The sequence below is a fragment of the Camelus bactrianus genome, chromosome 7 (assembly GCF_048773025.1).
Source record: "Camelus bactrianus isolate YW-2024 breed Bactrian camel chromosome 7, ASM4877302v1, whole genome shotgun sequence".
Lineage (NCBI taxonomy): Eukaryota > Metazoa > Chordata > Mammalia > Artiodactyla > Camelidae > Camelus > Camelus bactrianus.
Window position 1 is genome coordinate 93482700 of NC_133545.1, and position 22420 is coordinate 93505119.

General features: G+C 39.8%; 1 pseudogene; it reads left to right on the forward strand.

The window, feature by feature from the left end:
• Window positions 1-786: 786 nt before the first annotated feature.
• LOC141578088 (guanylate-binding protein 6-like) overlaps window positions 787-22420 on the forward strand; it is a 94225-nt pseudogene continuing 72591 nt past the window's right edge.

The following is a 22420-nucleotide window of genomic DNA, read 5'->3' on the forward strand; positions in this document are numbered from 1 at the left end:
AGTGTTTCCCTCAGGGCATGTCTGCAGCGTCACTGGTCCTATTCAGAATGAAGACGACAGCTAGCACCTGCTGACCCCTGAATCAGTGATAGGTTCTCCCTTGAAAGGAAGCATATCCCCTTCATGAGTTACAACTAGATCATAACCTAAGTAATTCTATAGATGTAGAAGGGATATTTTCATTGGTTCTGCTATCACAGACTTGTCTCCAAAACAGCATGCCACCAGTTACTCCATTTTCACCCATTTAAAGATATACTTAAACAGACTTCCTTCTTTAGTGCAGTTTTAGGTTTACAGAAAAATTCACAGAAAGTGGAGTTCCCATATATTCCCTATGCCCTGCACACAGCTGCTCCTGCTGTCAGCATGTTACATTAGTGGATGCACTCATTCTTTTTGACATCCTTCATTCCTCCTCCCTTAAAGCTTAACATGCCTGATATTCATGTCTCTTGTGGCATTTATGTGTGATTTACATCTCTTCTCACGTTTATGTGAGGTTTACAGCACATGCATGTTGTCTGTTTAAGCGTGGGTTGGGGGCAGGTTTTCTGTGTAAAAATATGATCATTAGTGAGTCTCATGCAGCTGGGTTTTTGGGTTGTCAGGTCCTGTTGACCATTGCTTCTGTTATTGGGATCATTGTCTATGGACTCTCAGTGTTCATTGTATTTTCTGCAAAACTTCCCAAGAACCCAAATGGAAGAGACCCAATCCAGAAGTAACTGACTGTGCAGATGGACCACGCCCATCACTGCATCCCTCATCAGTTTTATCATCATCATGACCTTGAACACCATATATGAGAAGGTGGCAGTCATGACGACCGCCTCTGGTAAGCTCCTCCTGCAGGTGAGGTCATTTCTACACCAGTTTTAGAACCAGGTGAAAACAGAGGCTATCTTTTAGGAACTTCAATTCCAGTACATTACAGTCTTTAGAAAACGTCAAGTGTAAACGTATTTTCTCTAGCCTATATGAGAAGTGAATTAGCTCCAGCTTTGCATTAGTAAAAGGGACAAAGCAAGAATTAGAATGTCCAAACTCTGTGTAAACAGTTCAGTGATGAATAATATTTTCAATTACATTAGATCATGTACCCTATGGTTGAACGTAAATAGTCTTTTTATTGCAAATAAGTGGAAGAGGGTCATGGTTCCAGTGGCAGATTTGCTCGTGTGTTACAGAGGGGACAAGTAATCAAAATGTTATCTGTCTTCCCCCCATGCTGTTCCTGTTAGTGTAGCTCCATTTGCATCATCTATGGCTTCTATAATAAATGTTTCTTTTCTCTGGCTTGTATCCCAGCCAGCGGCTTAGTGGACAAAGTTAAGTGCTTCCCACAGGCTGCATGTGGCTGGGTCGTTCTCCCAGTGGTCTGCTCAGTAGTCATCTTCTGAAAACACTAAGACCAATTCAAATTCTAAACTAGGAGGATGATCCATTTTGTGTTCCCCAAATGCTTCTAGCAAGTCACCCCCTGTTTTGTTTGTTTTCTTCAATAGTCCTACCTTACTGCCATTCAAGGAGACAAGAGAATATCATTTAGCAGGATGTTCAAGAGTAGTTTTCTGTACACTTACACCTGACAGAGGACAGTTCTTGACCATTGGATACTGTTGTGCTTGTAAATTTTAAGGAACAGTTGACTATTTTTTTACCTTGTGGGATATTGTGTTCATAGTGGGAGAAACTCTTACAACAGTGTGTACAATTGGAAATAACATAGTAGCTACGTTAAGGAATTCAAAACAGCTTAAGTGAAAACAGTGTGAATTGTGTATATATATATAAATATTTATCATGTTAACTCATGTATTCATGGCTTTGACTAGTCTCAAAGCCGTTCACAGTTTTACAGACTTAACTTTTCTTTATTCTAGCTGCAGGGCTCCCAAGGACTGGACTGACTATGAGAACAGCCTAAACAGGAAGGTGTTCTTGTTCCAGTTTGTCAACTACTACTCTTCGTGTTTCTACATCGCATTCTTTAAGGGCAGATTTGTGACTTATCCAGGAGATCCAGTGTATTGGCTGTGAGAATACGGAAATGAAGAGGTTTGAATACAGCTTTGTGTTCTGACAGTCTAACCTGTTTAATGTTTTCACTTAGTTGCCCAATGAAGGGTGTCTTTACTGTATGTTCCTTAGATATTTTTAGCCATAAAATAATGACTTTATTTCATGTTAGAGCTATCTAATATTTAAATGAGATTTTCTTTCTAATAGTCCAGTGTGACCCAGGTGGCTGTCTCCTTGAATTGATGACACAGCTGACAATAATCATGGGAGCACAGTCAATTTGGAATAACATACAAGAGGTGTTACTTCCGTGTGTACTATTCATGTGATCTTGGGGTTAGAATGGCCCACCCATCCAAGTCATTTTCCTGCATGCTCAACTATAAAACAGGGGAGACTCTCTGCTTATGAAAGACCTCCAGATAAGATGATCCAGCCAACAGTGTAAACGTACCTGCTGTTTAATAATTATGCTTAAATACCTTCCTTTTAATGTTTAACTTAAATCCCCAAGTGCTATAGTTTCTGCTTATCAGCCCATCACTGGGGACTGACAGATCAGAGCCCTTTGAGAGATGGCCATTTTTGGGGCCGTGAACTAAGTTTTCCCACAACTTCCCACAACTTTCTCCTCCTTTTATACATGCATTTAAAATACCATAAAAGGAATTTGCTGAGTGCCTAGTATGTGCTAGTCACTGTATTAAGTGATGTACATGTATGTGTGTGTGTGTGTGTGTGTGTGCAATTTAATCACCCAAACAATCCTTATTCTTATCTTCCTTTTCCAAATGAAGATTCTATGGGTTAAAGAGGGTAAATGATTTGCCCAAGCTCTCATTGCCAATAAGAGACTACTATGGGTCTCAGATGTAAGACCCTATCTCTCTGAATCCATGTTCTTCTAAGAACAGAGGCTCTCTTGGGGTCCTAAGGCACAGGGTTACATAATGTTTTAAGAGACATTTGTCTAAAATAATAACTACAGAGGTTTTGACTTACTGTTCTCTTCCTAAAAATGAGAAAAGCAGATGTTAGCTAAGGTCACACTGTCCTTTTGATTTTCACATAAGCCCAATCCCATGTCAAAGTGGACAGTCCAGTGTTATCTGCAATTTCTGCACATTTCAAGGAGCTTACTGTATTTGCTTTCTGTTGCTGCTGTAACAAGTATCCCCAAACGTCATGGTAGTAGGAAGGAAAAAGAAAAAGTCTCCACTAAACAACACAAATTAAACCTCCTAGGGTTCTTGAACGCAGAAGTCTGCTGAAGTAAAGGTGTAGGCAGGACTGTTTCTGAAGGCCCCAGGGGAACCTGTATCTTTGCCTTTTCTGGCTTCCAGAGGCCACCTGCATCTCTTGGCCTGTGACCTCTTTTCTCTCTCTCAAGGTCAGCATGGTTGTGTGCCTCTGACTCTGATTCTGTGGTCACATCTTCTCTCCTCTCTCCCCTCTTCTGCCTCACTCTTCCTCCTTTAATGAACCTCGTGATTGCATTGGGCCCACCTCTCTGTTAGAGTCAGCTGGTTAGCAACCTTAACCACATCTGCAACCATAGTCCCCCTTTGCCAGGGACCCTGACCTCTTCATATGTTCTGGAGATTAGTACATGGACATCTTTGGGGGGGACTATTTTTCTGCCTACCACACTAAACTTTTTAAGATAATTTCTGGCTTTGAGTTTCTGTTCTCATGAAACTGTTGATATCTCTTCTGTCTTGCCTTCTACACCAGCATTCTGCTTCTGGCCAACATAACTGCAGAGCTCACCCCTCTCTGTGGTGTCCCCCAAAACCACTTACACAAGCAGGACTTACTGAGGTTTGGAGCATGGAGGAGAAACTCAAACAACTTGAATTTTGAAATGAAAAACCTCCATCACTTTAAAATCTTCTATGTCACTATAAAAAAACAATTAATTTCCTTAACTTTGTTTTTTAATTTTTAAACTATTTTAAACTTTCTTACTTTTTTAAAACTTTAATTAATTTTCTTTATCATCCTTCATTTTAGGCTCCAGAAACATGCTATTCTGCCCACCACATCCAACTTCCCTTTCATTGTTTCTCCTCGCTTCCCTAACATTCCTTCCCTCTCCCTTATTACCAAGTTTCTGTCCTTTCTCTTTATAGGGCAGTTAAATTCTTTTTTCTTTCTTTCTTTCTTTCTTTCTTTCTTTCTTTCTTTCTTTCTTTCTTTCTTTCTTTCTTTCTTTCTTTCTTTCTTTCTTTCTTTCTATCTAACTATCTCTCTGTTTTTGCAGAGTGAACACCTTTGGGGGTCATTGTGTCCTTCCACATTTCTTCACAAGGGCTTCATCTTTCAGCTTCAGTATGAATTACCCGGGTCTATTTCTAAAAAAGGCACTTCCCTTGTCCCCCAGCTCACCATGCCCCTCAAAAAAAGATTCTGATTTTCGCTGTGAAGTCAAACTTTTTTTTTTTCACTACTGGATAGTAGACAACTCTTACCCTGAGCTCACAGTCAGATTTTTCCAGAGGAGAAAAAGTAGGTCATGTGCAAATAATACTACTTTTCTGTGTGAAAAGAAATAGATAAGATAGAGGAAATACTTAACTCAGATTACTCAAAAGCATTTCCAGAAGGAAATAGGTTAATTATTTAACACTCAATTTGGATGAATCTGGATGTCAGTGAGTTATTTTAACCAACCAAGGAGGATATATTTCCTAAATTAGTACTGAGAAATTCATGTGAAGTGAAACTTGCTCATATGGACTAGTTTAAAGTAAAGGATGCATTATAGTATCTGTGGTCTGTTTATATCTTCGCTTAAGTAAGCACATTGTTATAGGTTCCAGTGAGCTGAACTTTGCCTCCATGTATTTCTACTATGGGCTAAAATATTTAGGGAATATGTTTTGAATTATATTTTCCTTGTTTGAAACCCAGGAATGCTGAATGGTAGCCAAGTTCGAGGGTGGCTTGTGTTTTCCTCACTGACTCTTCTCTTTGTATAAGGTGCCAGTTTCCTTCTTACTTTTTCATATAAAATCCTAACATACCAAAGATCTATCAGTTACTCTTTCTATGCCAAAACTATTCCCATCCTCAAATATACATAGGAAGGGAAAAGAAAACTTAGCAAAGTTAGCGACTATTTTCAAGCTATTTAAATACATCCAAAGGGACATAATGAAATGGATTTCACTATAACTCACCTGCCTCCAGCCCCCAATTCCATGTGGGGTTCTTGAGTAGAATTCTGGGAGCAAATGAAGAAGGACAGTGATGCCGTTATCCAGGCTCCCTCTGAGGTCTCCCCAGCACTTGGATCAGCACCTGGTATATAGTAGGTCTCAGTCCGAGCCAGCTGAGTGAGTGAGTGACTCACAGGCATTGAAAGTGTAACATCAGTGAATTAACAGCATTGTTTTTAGGACTCAGAGAATAAGCTGAGAGCCCTGTGGCCTTCCCAGCCTCACATTTTATTTTGGTATTGGGGTCATTTCTGGGAAATTTATTCTGTACTTGACAAAAGACTAGTACAATTCCAGGGTTAAGAACTTGCCCTGGAGAAATTTTATGACAAAATATTAATAAAAATAGTTAATTGCCCAAAATGACATAGCATTGCCTTTGGTGTTCAGATCATGTATGGCTGTAATTTTCTTACTATATAAGTTTTCTACATTTTCCACTGTGTGTATGCACTACTATATAATAAGAAAAAACAAATGTTTAAGAGAGAAAATCTCTCTTCTCCAGATATGATTTAGTTAGAGGATTAGTCAAAGACATATAATAAGAGACTCTTAAATACAGGTGTCCATCATTCACTCATTAAATTCAGGAAAAGGAAACTCAGGAATGAAATAGATTCAGAGAATCAAAGACACTTGTATTCAAGATTAGCAAGTGGGAGTGTCTTCAACAGAAATGGTGATTATCTATAGTGCAGAGATTAAATGTGATAATGAAGGTACAAAGACAGCATGAGGTAGAAAGTGCCACATGGCAAGTACTGAGTAAAGGGCAATTTACTATGATTATGCTAATATGTGTGGTCAATTCCTAAGCAAATGATTTTGTAACCCCTGCAAGAGGGAGAAAGCTTCCAGCCTTGGCCAGAGAGGGGGGAGGATCCAGTGTCTGTATTTTTTAAAATGTCTACAGGTGCTTCTCATGTGCAAATTGATATCCCTGCATGAGAACCATAACCCAACAGAAAACCCAAAAGACCGAGGACAATAATGGGTAGATGACAGCCCAAGATTTTCTGCCACAGATGAGTGGTTCCACTCAGGAAGACTGCACAAGAGGCTCAGAGTCTTAGCTAAGAAGGACAAGCCAGTCGGGACTTCTAATACTACCTAATGCCATCAACGGGAGAGGGCAGTTCAGCACAAGAAGGGAGCGCCAGATGAGTTGGCATGGAAGTTCCATCCTGGATCCAAACTGTGATGGACTTGGGTCCCAGAGCGTAAAAGCCCTGCTTCCCTGGGGCATTGACCAGATTCCACAAGAGGCTGAGACAGGAAGTATGAGGCAGAGAAAAATTACCCCAGGAGACTCCCTAGTCTGGGTGCCAGGAAGGGTGATGGACCAGTGTGGTCCCAGCACCACCCATACTGCAGGGCCCTGGAGTTGCTGTGGAGCTGTGCACTCCTGGCCAAACCTCAGACCTGATTGCAGTGCTCTGGGCTGTGGCCTGGGGAGTGGCTTCAGCAGCAGGCTGTCCCCGTCATTCTCATAGGTGCTGCAGTGATGCCAACCCCTGTGGACACGGTGTCCCCAAGCCAAGGGTCTAAGTGACTTCAGTCCTATTTACAGGTGGCCACAGCCGGTTAGCCTGTGCTGCTCAAAAGGAAGATCCCACATGGGGTTTTGATGTGTTAGGGGGTTTGCTAATACCTCGCCTGCTTTCAATCGTTTAATCCTGACCACAGCCTGGGCAGTGTAAGTTTCATCTCCCCATTTTATTTCAACTTTTTGATTGAAAGTATAGTTGGTTTAAAATATTGTGTTAATTCTTGGTGTACAGCATAGTGATTCAGAAATATATATATATACACACACACACACACATATATATTGTTTTTCATATTCTTTTTCACTATAGGCTATTACAAGGTATTGAATGTAGTTCCCTGTGCTATACAGTAGGACCTTGTTGTTTGAAGAAAAAAGTTCTAAACAAAGTATTTGCAAACTAAATCTAGCCATGTATATGACAGAGTTGAGTTTATCTCAGGATTTAAATGTGGTTTTGGTCTCCAGGATCTCTTTATCAATTTATCATAAATAAAGAGCCTTTGGACCCCTTCTCAGAAAAATGTTCTAAAATCATAAGATTTAGAGAATAAAGAAGGAAGATAATTATACTGAAAAGCAGATCAAAATATAGAAATGGACACTTGTGATACAGTAACATCTGAATTATTGGAAGAACGTGTTGAATAAGACGATCCAGGAGTGGGTCTACTAACTGCAATATTCTGCCATAGCAGTGAGTGTAAATCATCTTCTGAGATCTGCAATAATTGCATTTTGAATGTAAATAAAGTTAAATAACAAATAAGCCATGAAGTGTGGATTCAGATTCAGGGGTATCTCGAGTCCATATCCCCACCACTTCCCAGAGCTCCCTGCTCTTCCCCTTATGTCATTGAAAGAAGTGGGGAAAGTTTGTGAAGTGAAAGGTATGTTCCACTGCAAAGAAATCTCGTAGCAAACCTTGGAGCATGGTCAGTGAACAGTTAACGCTGAGATCAGAAGCAGTGGGAAACCTAACAGGGGCAGCTCTTTACAAGTCACATCGTATACACTGTGTGTCCGTGTGTGTGTGCATACGCACATGTATGCATGTACAGTGTATACACCAGCGTTTTGTGTGAAGCCTCCTCATTGTCTAAATTTGAAATCCATCCAAACGTGCAGTGCAGTCAGCCGAAGCTCAGCTAGATGCTGTTGTCTGTTGTTGCTCTGTCTCTCTGCTGAAATCCACGAGTAAACCATGTGCCAGCTCTTGCTTTCAGGGACAACAGCTCTGTAGGCTACAGGTGCACGCCTGGTTTCACTGCCAACTCTGATTTCCTTTCAGAACAAATTGCCATTTGAAAAAGGGGGAAGCATTCAGTTGGCCCACAAGCCTCTGAGTGAGGAAAGAAGATAACCTTAGAGATAGCTCTGTGGGACAGCATCCAGGAAGGGGCAGAGCACTGGGCTGCGAGTCGAGGCTGTGTTTCTTCCAAGCTCTGCACTGACTTTGAGGCGGCATGTCACTTCTTTGGCCCTTGAATTGTTCAGCTTAAATTAGGGTCTTGGACCTGTTTGATCCAATGTTAGAGTATCACTTTTCTGCTCTGTGACCCTCCATGGCTCCCCACTTCCTTCAGAGGGAAAAATGCCCACTTCCTCACTGTGGTCTCTTAGGCTCCACCCCCACAACCACCACTGATTTCCTGTTTGCTCTGGCCCACACCAGCCTCCATGCTCTCTGTCCAGCATGAGGAACCTCCAGGCCTGTGATCACCGTTCCCTCTGCCCCTTATTCAAAGTTCACTGCCCCAGCCCCACTCCTCCCTACCACACATTCCTTGCCCTCCTTTATTTTCCCCCACAGCACTTATCACCAGCTCGCTGTCCCTGTCTTTCTTTCTTTTACTTATTTTCTCTGACGATTTTCAGACTGGAAAAGCCATGGTGGATAATAACAGAGAAATGGGGGGAAAAAAGACAAATGAGGGAAGGTATCTTTTAAAAGCTAAAATGCCCACCTGAAAAGGAGGTAGGAGATAAAGTAGCAGTCATTACAATTTTGGTAAACCCAGGTACGTAGTCAGGACTAGTTTTCACAATATTTGGGAGTAGGGAAGCAGCAATAAAAAGAAATTTATCCTGAAGACAAGAAATTAAGTTCTTGGGAAGATGATGTGTTCAGCTTGAAATGTCAGTAATACTTTTATGACCTTGGTCTGATGATATCCTGCCTTATAATTTGATCTCTTTGGCAGCTGGGTCATGAATCTAACAGTGCCACAGTTTCGGGAGCAGAACAGACCACCCCACAATGGGAATGGGACTACCATCTGCAGCCCATGGGCAAACTGGGGTTATTTTATGAATACCTTGAAATGAGTAAGTCATCAGTGGAGATTTCGGTGCTGTCGGTTATACTAGAGTATGTTTTGGGTCTCAGAAGCATTGGTTACCAAGCCAAACAATGACCTAGCATACAAAAACAAAGCCTGCTTTTCTCCATTAGATACAATCATGCAGTCAGGCTTTCAAATAGGGTGCCTGTGTGTATCTTTGTCAATATTTATGTTGTACAAAGCTGAAGATTTACTGCCAAGGAATGAAATGAAATATTCATTCAGGTACGCCTCCACCATTAATTCTCAGAACCTTCTGGTCATGCCGTCTAAGAATGAACTCAGAACCGTTACTAGATGTGACTCAGCTCGGGCTGTAGTCTGTGTGGCACAGCTGTTGGCTGATATCCTTCTAAACACAGTCATGTGAGCCAGCCAGCCTGTGCAGAAATCCCGCAAGAGCATCCTGCCTCATGGCAGCAAGGTTCACAGGGTCACCCCTTGCACATCTTACACCTGTCTTTGACATTGTTCCTATTTCCTCTGGCTGATGGTTTTTGTCTGGTTCCTTGAGTGACCTCATGGCACATCATTGGCTTGAATTCAGGATGAATTTGCTGATCTCAAATATCGGTTAAGCACAGATCCCCTCCTTCTCCAATGTCTTTGTTCATTTCTGTACATTTGCTTGGGCTCTGTGTCTCTTTGGTTGAACTTGGTTTTGAGCTCTTGGTTGCCTTTAAATGGTTGCATCTTAAAATAGATTTCCATAGGAAACATCATCTTTTCTATTATGCATGGTACACTTTTATCTACTAGAAGGCTAATGATGTGCACGTTTTGTATCTGAGCACTTTCAGCTCACCACTGCCTTGAATTAGTTTTTTTTTTTTAAGCTTAGGATAAAGGAAAGGATTTTGGTCAATAGGCTTTGCATTTATGCATGGGGGTTCATGTTTGCAAAGACATCCCTTTGTGCTTCTTGTTTATAAGCCTACAGATAGAGGGAGATTTTTTTTTCCTAAGTCACATTCTATATATAAAATAATTGCTTTAAAAAATATACATTATACATGGAAATGCATCTGATTCCTTTGGTGAGTGAAAGGTCATATTGTGGCGTCTTCAGTCAGTGATGCTTTGTGGCCTGGTGTCTGATTTGAGTTTCATTTTTGCTTTTGTTGTGTTTTGTGACCAGGTTCCATTAAGGGTGCAGCTGCCGTCCCTGGAGTAGAAGTTATGTTCATTTATTCTGCTTATTTTCAAAAGGACTATAAGCCAATGACCTGTTATTCTAAAATGAGTCATAATTGTAAATATTTCTTATTGGGGCTATTATCAGCATTAATAATAACAACATTCTGGGGGCAGCATATCATTTGTTATTTTAACACACACAAAAAAAAAGCCTTGGAAAAAAGTTATTGTTATAGTTAAGTCAAATAAAGGGCATTGAAAGGAAAAGTTATACACTTTGGGGAGAAATTGATAGGACTTTTAGAACTTTATAGTCTCATTAAAACACCAGTTAAATAATTCAGACACCCCTACCCTGCAAGAAAGGATGGAGAACAGGTATTCTAGAGAGATTTTTCAGATTTATTGGTTTTCCTATTATCTAAATTGTCCCTAATGAATTAGAAAAATCAATCCATTTCTGAAAGTAGGTAGTCTGTTATTCTGTATTCAATGCTGGAGTGAAACCTATTTTTTGTTATTTTGGTTCATGGGAGATAGAATTTCCAATTGCTTTTTGAATTATTTTTGTTCCTCTAAAATAAAGTGCCTTTGGTGGTGATTTCCTGACCTCAGTTTCCTCCTCCCAGTTTTCCCCATGGTCATTAATGACACCCCACCTGCTTTTTTAATTATGCCTCTTAGCTGCTGAAGGGGAACAGCTTCTGACAGATGATCCTGGAGCCCTCCACCCATGCTTAGTTAGGCCTCACACCCAGCCACCAACCCTAGTCTCCTTTGCCTGAAGTAACTTTCTCTGCTTTTCTGCCTGGTAGGATTCTTGCCAAGCCTTGGCAGGAACCCCTCCACTTGTTACAGATTTTCTGCTCTTCTCTCTATGCATCAGTTGCACTTGATTCTTGTCTTGATGGTGTGTGATCGTGTCTGTGTCCATTGTGCTCATTTTGGAGGCAGTAGTCACGCTTTGCATCTTCACTTCCATGTCTGGAGCACCACAGCCTGGACTCTGGTTCTCATACATGTTTAAGTGACTTGAGCTTGGGGTTTCAACACACTCACATACAACTGTTAGATGAGTTTGCAGTAACATTGTCCCCACGGCCCTCACAAGTTTCTATATGGCATGTTTTTTTCTGAGTGAAATTTCTCTTTTATTTGTTTTAGTGAATTCCCCACTGTCATTTGAGATTATTAGAGTAACCCTGAGTTGTTAACCAAAATAGCTCTCCCCACACCAGCGAATGATCCTGCCATCTGAGAACTCAGACATTGGACATAAGAGAAATAATCTATCTTAAAATCTGAAAGCCATAAGATACCATTTTGTACTTAGAGCACACACAGCATAAACACCAGTCTCCCAAGAATTTTGCAATGCCTTCCCAGAGGGCAGGTACCATAAGTGAAATGCTGTGAGTGATGAAGTGAGAGCTCTTTGTCTGGTCCTGCCTTTTCCACCCTTGCTGGGTTAACTTGATCTTCCCTTCATATATTATTTTCTCCATTTAATTTGCTGCAGTTAATATCAGTTGTTCTTCAACATCTCCTAGCACCCACCCCCTTCATTCCCTCTCTCTCCAGTGCTATCCCACCCACGGCTCTCCTACACTCTCCAGGACCAGGCCTGACTCCACCATGCCCTCACCTCTGCTCTGTCTGCCCAACACCTGCACTGACATTTCCTTGTCTCTGCAGAATTAACTTTCCAAAATGGCAGCTGAGTAACTCGGGGGGGATTGTAGACCTCTCATCTCTTTACTTATTCATTCATTTATCCATCCAACAAACATTGAGCACCTGCTATGCCAAACACTGTATCAACTGCTAGGGAGACCAAGACAGGTAAGACTTTGTGTCTGCACTCCCCAGGCCAGGCGAGGCATGATGAGTAGTTGATGGATTGCTAAGCAGGTAAACGCAAATTGGACTTCCTAGAGCTGGAGATATTTGAACTGAATTTTGAAAGGGGAATGGAAGTTAGCTCTCTAATGTGTGGTAGATGGAGTGGGCACTTCATGCAGAGAGGTAGAGACATATAAGAGTACACGGCATGAAGCAGCTTGGCCAGACTGAAGAACGACAAGAAGGGCTAGAACAAAGTATCCATAGGTGGGAATATCAGGTACATAAGGCCTCTGTCATGATGGGTCCTGTGTGCTTAGACTTGAATGTATCCTTAAAGAAACAGGGATATATTGGAATATTTGTAACCAAGAGAATTGCATAATATTTATGTTGAAGAAGATCTGGTTATTCTGGCAGCAGAATGGAAGATAATATTTTTGGGGGGAGGCCCATATTTGGGGGAAATGATACTTCAGGGGGCCACCCCAGGTAAACCAGACAACAAATGGCACACGCCTGCAGAGAGGCCCTGGGCAGAGGGATAGAAACATGGGTGGCAGAAGTGGTAACTGCTGCAGAGGTGATTACAGGGCCGGGCAGGGGGTAACAGAGCTGCTGAGATGACCTTCCAGTGACCCATCCAGGGAGTGGGCCTGCAGGGGGAGTATAAGGGGAGAAGCTTGTTTTGAGGAGGTGGTTCTGTGTGTGGCATTTTGAGTGTGAAGTGTCTATGGGACATCTGAGGGGTGATGTCCATTGTTAAGCTGGATTCACCAGTCAGGAGCTCAGGAGCTGTGGGTGAGGCCATGGGGGTGATTCAGTTCTTACAAGCAGAGGATTGAAGATGAGGCCCTGGGGAAAAGGGCCAAGTACATGGCAAATGGGAGAAGAGAAATCCACCAAGAGAAAGAAGAATAGCAGAGCACTTGGGAGAAAACTAGTTGAAGCAACATAGGGAAGACTGTAACCTGGCTTAAGAGGGATTTGAACACTGACTAAAAGAAGCATAGTGAAAAAGGTGGGTGTGTGGGGCAAGAAAGCAAGAGTTAAGCCCACCTTTAATTGCCAAGACTGGGGAAATGGAGGAAGAGAACTATACTTAGGTAGCCTTTAAAAAACTGATCTGTGTATATCTGCCTGGGCTTTTTAATCTTATTTTAGTAAAACAAAAATCAAGGGGAAAGAACATTCCACAGAGAGGAAAATGTCCACATCAAAAGCTACCTGGTAATCAAATAAACAGGGACTGAAAATGCCCACTGGTTTGGAACTCACAGCCACCGACAGTGCAACCCCTTCTCAGTGCCGCGGTGAGGGCAATGAGGGATGCAGGGCTCTGAGCAATGGAGGAGTTATCAGCGCAGGTACTTCTCCAAGAAACTGGACTTTAAAGGGAAGAAGAAAGTGTATAAAGTATCAGAGAGCAATACAGGGCTGTGATAGAGGGTCAGGTGAGGGTTAATTTTGTTTTACAGTGGGCTTTTCTGGCCTTGCTGAGTTGCTAGGCCTTTGTTGTTGTTGGTCTTTGTTCCAAAAGCTTTTTAGAAAGTTCTTCTCACTTGAATATCTGAACAGATTAAATCATGTTGGGTTTTTTTTTTTTGGTGTATTATTTTTTAATTAAAAAAAGTTATCTGGAATTTATTTTAATGTCAAAAGTGAGGACACTGTACCAGGACTTCCAATGATTTAGCTAATTACTCCAGTAGTTGAATCCACTGATTTGAAGTGTCAGTTTTATAATATTACTAAAATCTCATAAATATCCACATCTGTTCTTGAAATGTATCATATTTCATTCATAATCTCAGTGCACTATTTCTAAACTGTTTCCATGACCATAGATTAATACCTCCTAGAGTTGGTCCTACTTTATCTTTTTCCAGAAGGTCCCTAATATTATCAATTCAACCATCCCTCCTCATTATTTTACTTGTATATTTGTGTATATTTCTGGAAGAAATTTAGGATCACCTTTCAGCTTTCTTTCTTAAATCCATTTGGGATTATTAACTAAATTTGCATTCAGATTCTAAATTTATTTTGGAGAAAAACTGTGCTATGTCCCCCAAATTTGAGTCTGCCCAATGAAGAGTATGGTGTATTCTACTGTTCATTCAATCATCTTTTTTTTCTTTCTTTTTTTAACTCATTTATCAGAACCATCTTAACTTTTTTCACTAATTTATTTCTAAATAGTCTGTGCCTTTGTTTTCATTATAAAAGATTTCTGGGATTTGAACTGGGTTGATTTCTAATAAAGTCTTAATTTCTGGCTTCTCTTGAATGAGAAAGAGATCTGACAGTGTGGGGCCCTCTTTCCAATATGGTGATTGTGAGCAGTGCATTTCATTAGGATATCCACTTGCCAATTTGCCAGTAACTGCACCCACTGCACACATTTCTGTTACTTACCTGGCCCCTGTAGGCAGATGAGTTCATGTAGGGTTAGGTGGGTTATGGACACAGATACTGACATCACTGCTGCCACGCTGCTGACTTTGTGGCATCACTAACTCTGGTTCTTGCCTCTCTGACCTCCCTGAATATGACAGCTCCTTCTGGGCTGTGGAGCTGCTGCATCTTTCCAACACTGTCTGCTTTTCTGCAACACATCTCTGCCTCTCAGGTCAGAAGCAAATATCAGCTCCCCCTACCCATCCACCCCATCCACGGTCTTGCGGTTCCTGGCCAGAGAGGTCCCTATCCCTTGACTGAGCAGTAACCCTAAAGGGACCATAAATTTGCCTCTCATCCACTGTCTTAGTTACATACCTGTGCTAGTTTACTTTAAAGGTCTGCCAGTTAGGAAGGGAGGGTCTAAAATTCTTTTAGATCTCTGGCCTTATCATTTCTAACTGCTCCCTCACCCCATGGAACAACTTACCACAGGTCTTTGCTGCCCCATCTGTAACAACGCCGTGTAAATTACAGACAAAGAGAAAAGAACTTCCAAGCCACCACCATAATTATCACTTCCTGTGACCACACAGACCATAGAAATATCAATATAAAAATTCCTGAAGAAGGATATTTTGCTTATTAAGACACTTTAATTGCATACCTTTCTGTGACTTGTAACAACTTCATAGACTCTCTGGATGTGCTGCACTCACCTTCCCAGACTCAAGGGAGCTTGCTCACTTGCCTATTTGCAGCATATTTCCTCCAACATTCTCTATGCCTAGCTTTCCCAAAGGTACATTTCTTATTTCTATTTAAATTGTTAGATACTTCCACAATATTCTTTTTTTAATCCTCAATTACAAATCATCTTCCAAGATTGTATTATTTCAACACTGAGAATGAATAATATGCTTCAAGATTCCCAAGTTTACTATCAGCAAATAACTATAGTTGGTTAAAGATTTTTAAGTATGTTATTCCTATTAAGGGTATATATGTGAAAGAAACAGGTTGTAATTAGTCTTCTTCACAGAGATTTTATATTTGTCTTTTGTTTGGATTCTTTCACTATTGAACATTATTATTACCATGACTGTCTTTTCTATTTGGGATTTTGTTCACCATTTGCCTCCCTCTCTTTACAGGAGTAAAGGAATATATGTTGTCCTTCCATCCATCCAACACTCCATGATGTGTGTCCATTCCTTCAACAGTTATTCAACTTGGATTCACCACCTTATTTGTGGCCTCTTTTCCACTGGCCCCTCTGTTGGCTCTGGGGAAAAATATATTGGAAATCAGAGTGGACACGTGGAAACTTGACTACCCAGTAGAGATGCATGGTGCCAGAAAAAGCCCAGGACATCGGATCATGGCTGCCCATCATGCAAGGAACAGCAATTCTGGCTGTGGTGGACCAATATGAGTAAAAAGGCTTCACACAGTGAAGACCTTGAAAAGTCCAAAAATGCATTAGCCGTGCTTCCTAAGGAATCCAGTGTTGGGTATTGTTTAATATGAGAGGGAGATGCTAACACTATCATCGTTAAAAACAACATAGTTGTTGTAACTGTAATTATTATTTTTAATATATTTTCTTTATGATTATTATTTGTGACTTACAAGACCTCTTACAGAGGCAGTTTTTAAGAAGTGTGACCATTATACTGTTGCTGAAGTGTTAATTAAGTAGAAGCATGATAATAATATTAATAAGTACTCACTCTTTTGATCCTCACATGACTATAAAAGTCACCCAGCAGTGCTTGTATAACAGAGATAGAAATCTATCCATCTAAGAGTTTGTAGAACCTAAAATAAGAGCAGTCATTCCACCGTATTTGACCATATATTCCAGACTATCAGTTTAAAGTGGGAACTACCTGATGAGGCCATATAAACATTTTGTGAATCCCCAAATATTCATTACCTTCTTGGTCCCCTGGGGCAGAAGTTCTTCCAGGGGGTGGTCCCATCTCTCCTCCCCACCACACTCTTGGCCTTTACTACACACTGTTGTTCATTAGCTAAGCATCCTCATGCCCTGAATATGTCTGAGCTGTGAGGGAACAGAACTCAGCTGTTTACAAACTATATTGACTATGACCAGTCTGAAGAGTCTCTCTCCTTCCCTGCCTCCACTCCCACAGGGAAACAGGGGGATCACAACCACAATGATTCCCATGCCAGCCCATCAGGGAACCTCCTTCCCTAGAAATACCCTTACAACCAGGGCTGTTTCCTCCCTTACTACACTGCCAATTTCACTCCCAGATTACATTCCCCAACAAAAGGCTGTCCCAGTTTGAATTTCTTAATCAAGTCACACTGGCCCTGAGTCCCTGGCATTTTCCCGTGAGCATTCATAGAAACAGAACAGGGCCTGGCAGTGGCTGTGGGCCAGGTTCCTGGGTTAGGGGACTTGCTGGGAACTTCAGATTTCAGAGTCTGGCCTGAGCTCAGCTCCCAGCATGGCAGATTCCCATCTGCATGATTTCAGGCCCAGTTTCAACATTTCACAGCTTCATTTTATCATCTGTAAATTGAATAATTCCCTGCCACATATTTTAAGACTGTTATGTACCACAAAGAGTGCTTAGGGAATTCAGTGAGTCAATGCATGGAAGTCACACAACCTGGTCCTCAGGGAATGTTAGTTATCTTCATTATGCACCATCGATAAAATTGGCTGCACAGACATGGCCAGGTATCAAAGCTACAGGCACAAGAATTTGACAATGTGTCACTGTCTGCATCATAGTCACAATTTTACACAGTAAAACAAGATTCCTGGAACCACTTAGCTGTCAGCCCACCTGACTCCCCACCCCAAGAACACTCAGTTAATCTGATTTGCTTGCTACCCCTACTTTTTGGAGAAAGTTGGCAAATCACACACAGACAATGACTGCTAGATTATGTCCATTTCCATTCACTCAAATTTCCCCATTTTCAGCATCCACTGTTCTGCAAAACATAGACTAATTTTCAGAAATATGAGAGCAAGGCCTTTCCCGTTCCACAGTCAGAGAAGTATGAATCTGTCATGTTTAATATGTCATATGACACTAAGCAAGGCAGGAAAGCAGGCTCCTGTGCTTTAAGAAAATTTTTAGCAACGACTTTTAAAATTAAAAGTGTTTTTGTTTGGCCTTCAGCTAACCAGAAAATTCAATTGACTCCTATTACCCATTACTCAGGTGTCCTGGTTGGATTGTATTGGGCACTCTTTCCTCATCACCCTAGCATGGCTTTGCTCCATCAACACAGATGGAGTGTCTCCAAGGCTGCTCCGTGTGCATGGGCGTGTTTGTGTACACACATGCACCCACTGATTGGTGCCACTGATCCATATCCAGTAGTTGTTCTGCCTTATAACTCAGGCATTGCTTTATTATACCCTAGAAAACTGCTTTTAGATCATTGATTGTACTATAGACTATCCTCTTGCCCACATTAGGAAATGACATCTTCCAAGACACAGGTCCTGTGTGATTGTATATATGTATAAGTAATAATTAAATATGTATGTCATCCCCTCACATATTTAATTTGTGCCTTCCCAATCAAATGTGCATAGTAAAGGCTAACTTCCCATAACAGGAGAACTTTAAGGAAGTAAGAAGAAGAAATTAGCCACCAGGGAGAAGACAGGGCATCAAGCAGGAATTTGGTATCAAATAATTTATTCTAAAGCTGCTCTGGCTCAATAAATAAGTGGAATTGACATTGTTGTATCATGCCAGAGCATCTGCTATTGAAGGCCAATTTTAATTTACTTTGATATAAGTGGAAAATTGTGTTGGAACAGCATGGGAAATGAAGCACACTGCATCTATCCGTACTCCTGCAGTGTGTCTCAGAGCTGCTCAATTTTGAGGAAAAGTATCTTGTCAGGAGACAATAGAATTGTTTTCCTTGTTGGAAATTTTGTAGCTTCCAGAAGCACATCTGCAGGTGATTATGTAAAAGTCTAGAGTTGAATTAAATAACAGGAAATTTTAGCCTATTGAAATCTAGGAGAAGTGAAATATTTTTGCTTACCACCACCACCAACACCATCACCACCACCACCACCACCACCAGGCAAGCACGTGTACACCCAGAGAGATTTCACATCAGAGGAAATGACAAAGCTGGTTCTGTTACCGAGGCCAAACTTGTTCTGCTCACTGCACAACAGTGATAAATAAATAAATCAGGAGATGAGGTTTTGGGGCAAGGAATAGTAACTTTATTCAGAAATCTGGCAGACCAAGAAGATGGGGGACTAATGTCCTGGAGAACCATCTTGCCCAAGTCAGAATTCAGTCTCCTTTTAAACTAAAAAGGAGAGGGGTGTGGTTGATTGTGCAAACTTCTTGCTGCAGGCATTCTTTGTTCTTGTAGCCATCCACGTGGGTCATTCTATGGTGTCCCTGTAAACCTCCAACAAAACAACGGTTATTCTCTATTTTGCAACTTGCCATCTCTGCATAAGTGCAGAAGTGCTAACATCCTTAAAGGTCAGAGCCCCGAGAATAGGCTTTCCTGTATGTTTTAGGCTAAAGGCAATGTTGTTTTACAAAAGATGCTGAGCCAGCAAGATTAAGCCTGGAAAACAGGGCACAGTGCTTCAAAGTAAAGGAATAGATCCAATATGGCGTCAGATTCGTTCTCCTCTATTACAGTTCTAGTTGGGGGTAATTTTGCAATAGAAAATCCCCTTAGTTGTTTTTCTTGATTTGCCTGAGATCTTGTTTGTTGGCTTGTGGTCTCATGGTGTCTAAACCGTATGTTAAGATGAATAATATTAAAATCATATGGTGCAGAAAACATATCTGTTCTGCTTCAAAAAATGACTGAAACATTTAGCTTTGTTTATTCCCATAGAATTTGGATTGAATCTATTCTTGACTTTCTTCTTCCTTCAAACCAGTTTTTTACTGGAGGGTTTAAAGCCCAAATTAAAGAATTTTGGAGAAAACTCATGTAATTCATAAAAGCTTTACATCCGAATTTAAGATTGACCCATATTTATACTTTTAATCAAGGAGCATGTTAAATTTTGTTAGTTGATCACTTATGACGTTTTTAACTTTATCCATGTAATCTTTTGGAAGTTGAGAGGCTTAGACACTTGATCTAACAAAACAGGTATCATTGCTTGACTCTGTGAATGGAAGAATCCCATTATAGTTTCCTGCTAGTGTATTTTATTAAAAATAATAAAGAATTCTTGCTATCTAATAAAGCAACAGACAGAAGCAATACTGAGTGTTTAAAATAAATCAGATTGTGGGTTCAATTATCTAAACAAGTGAAGATAGTATAGGGAAAAATTATGAATTTGAAGGAAAATATATTTTATGCAATTAATATTCTATTTTTAAGAAGCAAATGATAAAAAAACCAAATTTTTAATCATTTATCTACAAAGGAGTTATATAAAGCCAACTTATCTTCATAAGTGTTACATATACAAAAGGGCTATCTAAATCTACATTATTAAAGAATAAATTATACCAAATTGATCTCCAAGGTTGATTGATTTTCTTGATGTTTCTAATTTTTGATAATATAACTTTCATATAACATATCCAAGTAGCTCTTGAGTTATCCACAGTACCCTAGTCTACAGTTATTCTTACTGTACTTAAAAAATGTAATAGGCAAGGATCAAGCCCTTGCTTTTGAAATGCCACTGGACTTCTGGATATTCCCTTAAGTTAAAGACCAAAAGCAAAGTAACTATTCTAATTTAAAACAGTTGCTCAAAGATTTTAAGGCATTCACTATCTATATTCAGTTTACAGGAAAGAATTAAGTTTTCTGAATCTTAAAAAAAAATATCTACTGCTGAAAATGAAATTCTGGCTTGTCTGTTGACCATAACTAAAAAGGCTCTAAATTAATGCTCCCTTTACTGTTTTCTTCCCAGCATAGGCCATGATCATCGCTTTCACACCAGACACAATCTCCTGTCTGGTGTATTACTGGTCATTCTCTGTACCACCATAGGGGGACCACCTGCATGACACCATGGAGGGACAAAACAACAACACCCTCTGCTAGTTCAGCATCATGGACTTCAAAGCAGAAGCAAGGAAAATCCATACATTAGGCTTAATAACCATACCTCATGCAGGTAAGTTCTGCTTACAGGTGTTTAAAAATGCATTTCATCTTTTGTAAGACTTTTATTGTAATATAATTCTGTTTGATAATACAGTTGCCAGAGGGTTTTTTTTCTAGTTTTCTTTTCAGATAAACTTTAAAAAGGAAAAGATATAAAAGTTAATACAGACTAGGGTTAGAAACTTCAAACCAAACCATAAAGCAACATTTTAAAATGAGAGTTTCAAGTGAGTACAGGGAGATGGATCCAGGTGAAAACTCTTTTTTTTCCTCTATTTTATATTTTAGTGCTTTAATTTGTGTTTAAAAAGTTTCTTTTTTCTTCTTTTTCTCTTTTTAAATTTTTTTATTGAGTAATAGTCATTTTACAGTGTTGTGTCAAATTCCAGTATAGAACACAATTTTTCAGTTATACATGAACGTACACATATTCATTGTCACTTTTTTTTCACTGTGCAGGGGAAAACTCTCATATGTTAGAAATGAAGAAACTCTTAAGAGTTCCAAAAAGTAAGATGATTCAATTATTATGAGTAATGTGTTATTTAAGCACACCCTGATGATCCTGAATGATGACAAACTAGCACAGTCACTTAACAAAGCAACACAAAGACAAACAATGTAACCTGGTAACCACTAGTTTGTTCTCTATAAGTCTGTTTCTTTTTTGTTATATTCACTAGTTTATAATTTGTTGTATTTTTTAGATTCCACATATAAGTGATATCAAACAGTATTTGTCTTTCTCTGTCTGCCTCATTTCAACAAGCATAATACCCTGCAAGTCCATCCATGTTGTTGTAAATTGCAAATTTTCATTTTTTATGGCTGATTAGTATTCCATTGTATGTATGTGTGTGTGTATATATGTATCAATATATATACACCAAGGATCAAATGGTAGTTCCATTTTTAGCTTTTTGAGGAAACTCCATACTGTTTTCTACAATGGCTACACCAATTTACATTCTCACTGACAGCATATGAGGGATTACTTTTCTCCATATCCCTGCCAACATTTGTTATTTGGGTTCTTTTAGATGACCATTATGACAGGTGTAAGGTGATGCCTCATTGTGGGTTTGATTTGCATTTCTCTTATTATTAGTGGTGGTGAGCATCTTTTCATGTGCTTTTTGGCCATCTGTATGTCTTATTTGGCAAAATGTCTATTCAGGTCTCCTGCTTATTTTTCAATTGAGTTGTTATACAAATATAATTTATAATGATATATGTAACAAACATAAATGCTCCTAAATATATGAAGCAAACTTTGACAAAATTGCAGGGAGAAGTAGACAGCTCTACAATAATAGTAGGAGATATCAATAACACATTTTCAATAATAGGTAGAACAACAAGACAGAAGGTCAATAAGGAAATAGGCGGCTTGAACAACATTATAGATCAGTTGAACCTAAGAGATATATATATAGAAAACTTCACTTCACAAAACAGCAAAACACATTGTTCTCTAGTACATATGGAATATTCTCCAGGTTACACTATATGTCAGGCCACAAAAATGTCTCAATAAATTTAAAAAGATTGAAATCGTACAAATAATCTTTTAAATCAAAATGGAATGAAACTAGATATCAGTAGCAGAAAAAAACTGGGAAGATCCACTAATGTGAGGAATTAACACCCTTAAACAACCCATGGGTCAGAGAAGGAACCATAAGAAAATTTAGGAAAACTGAGTCAAATGAAAATGAAAACCTAGCATTCAGAACTTAGGGTTTCTGCAAAAGTAATACTAAGAAGGAAAT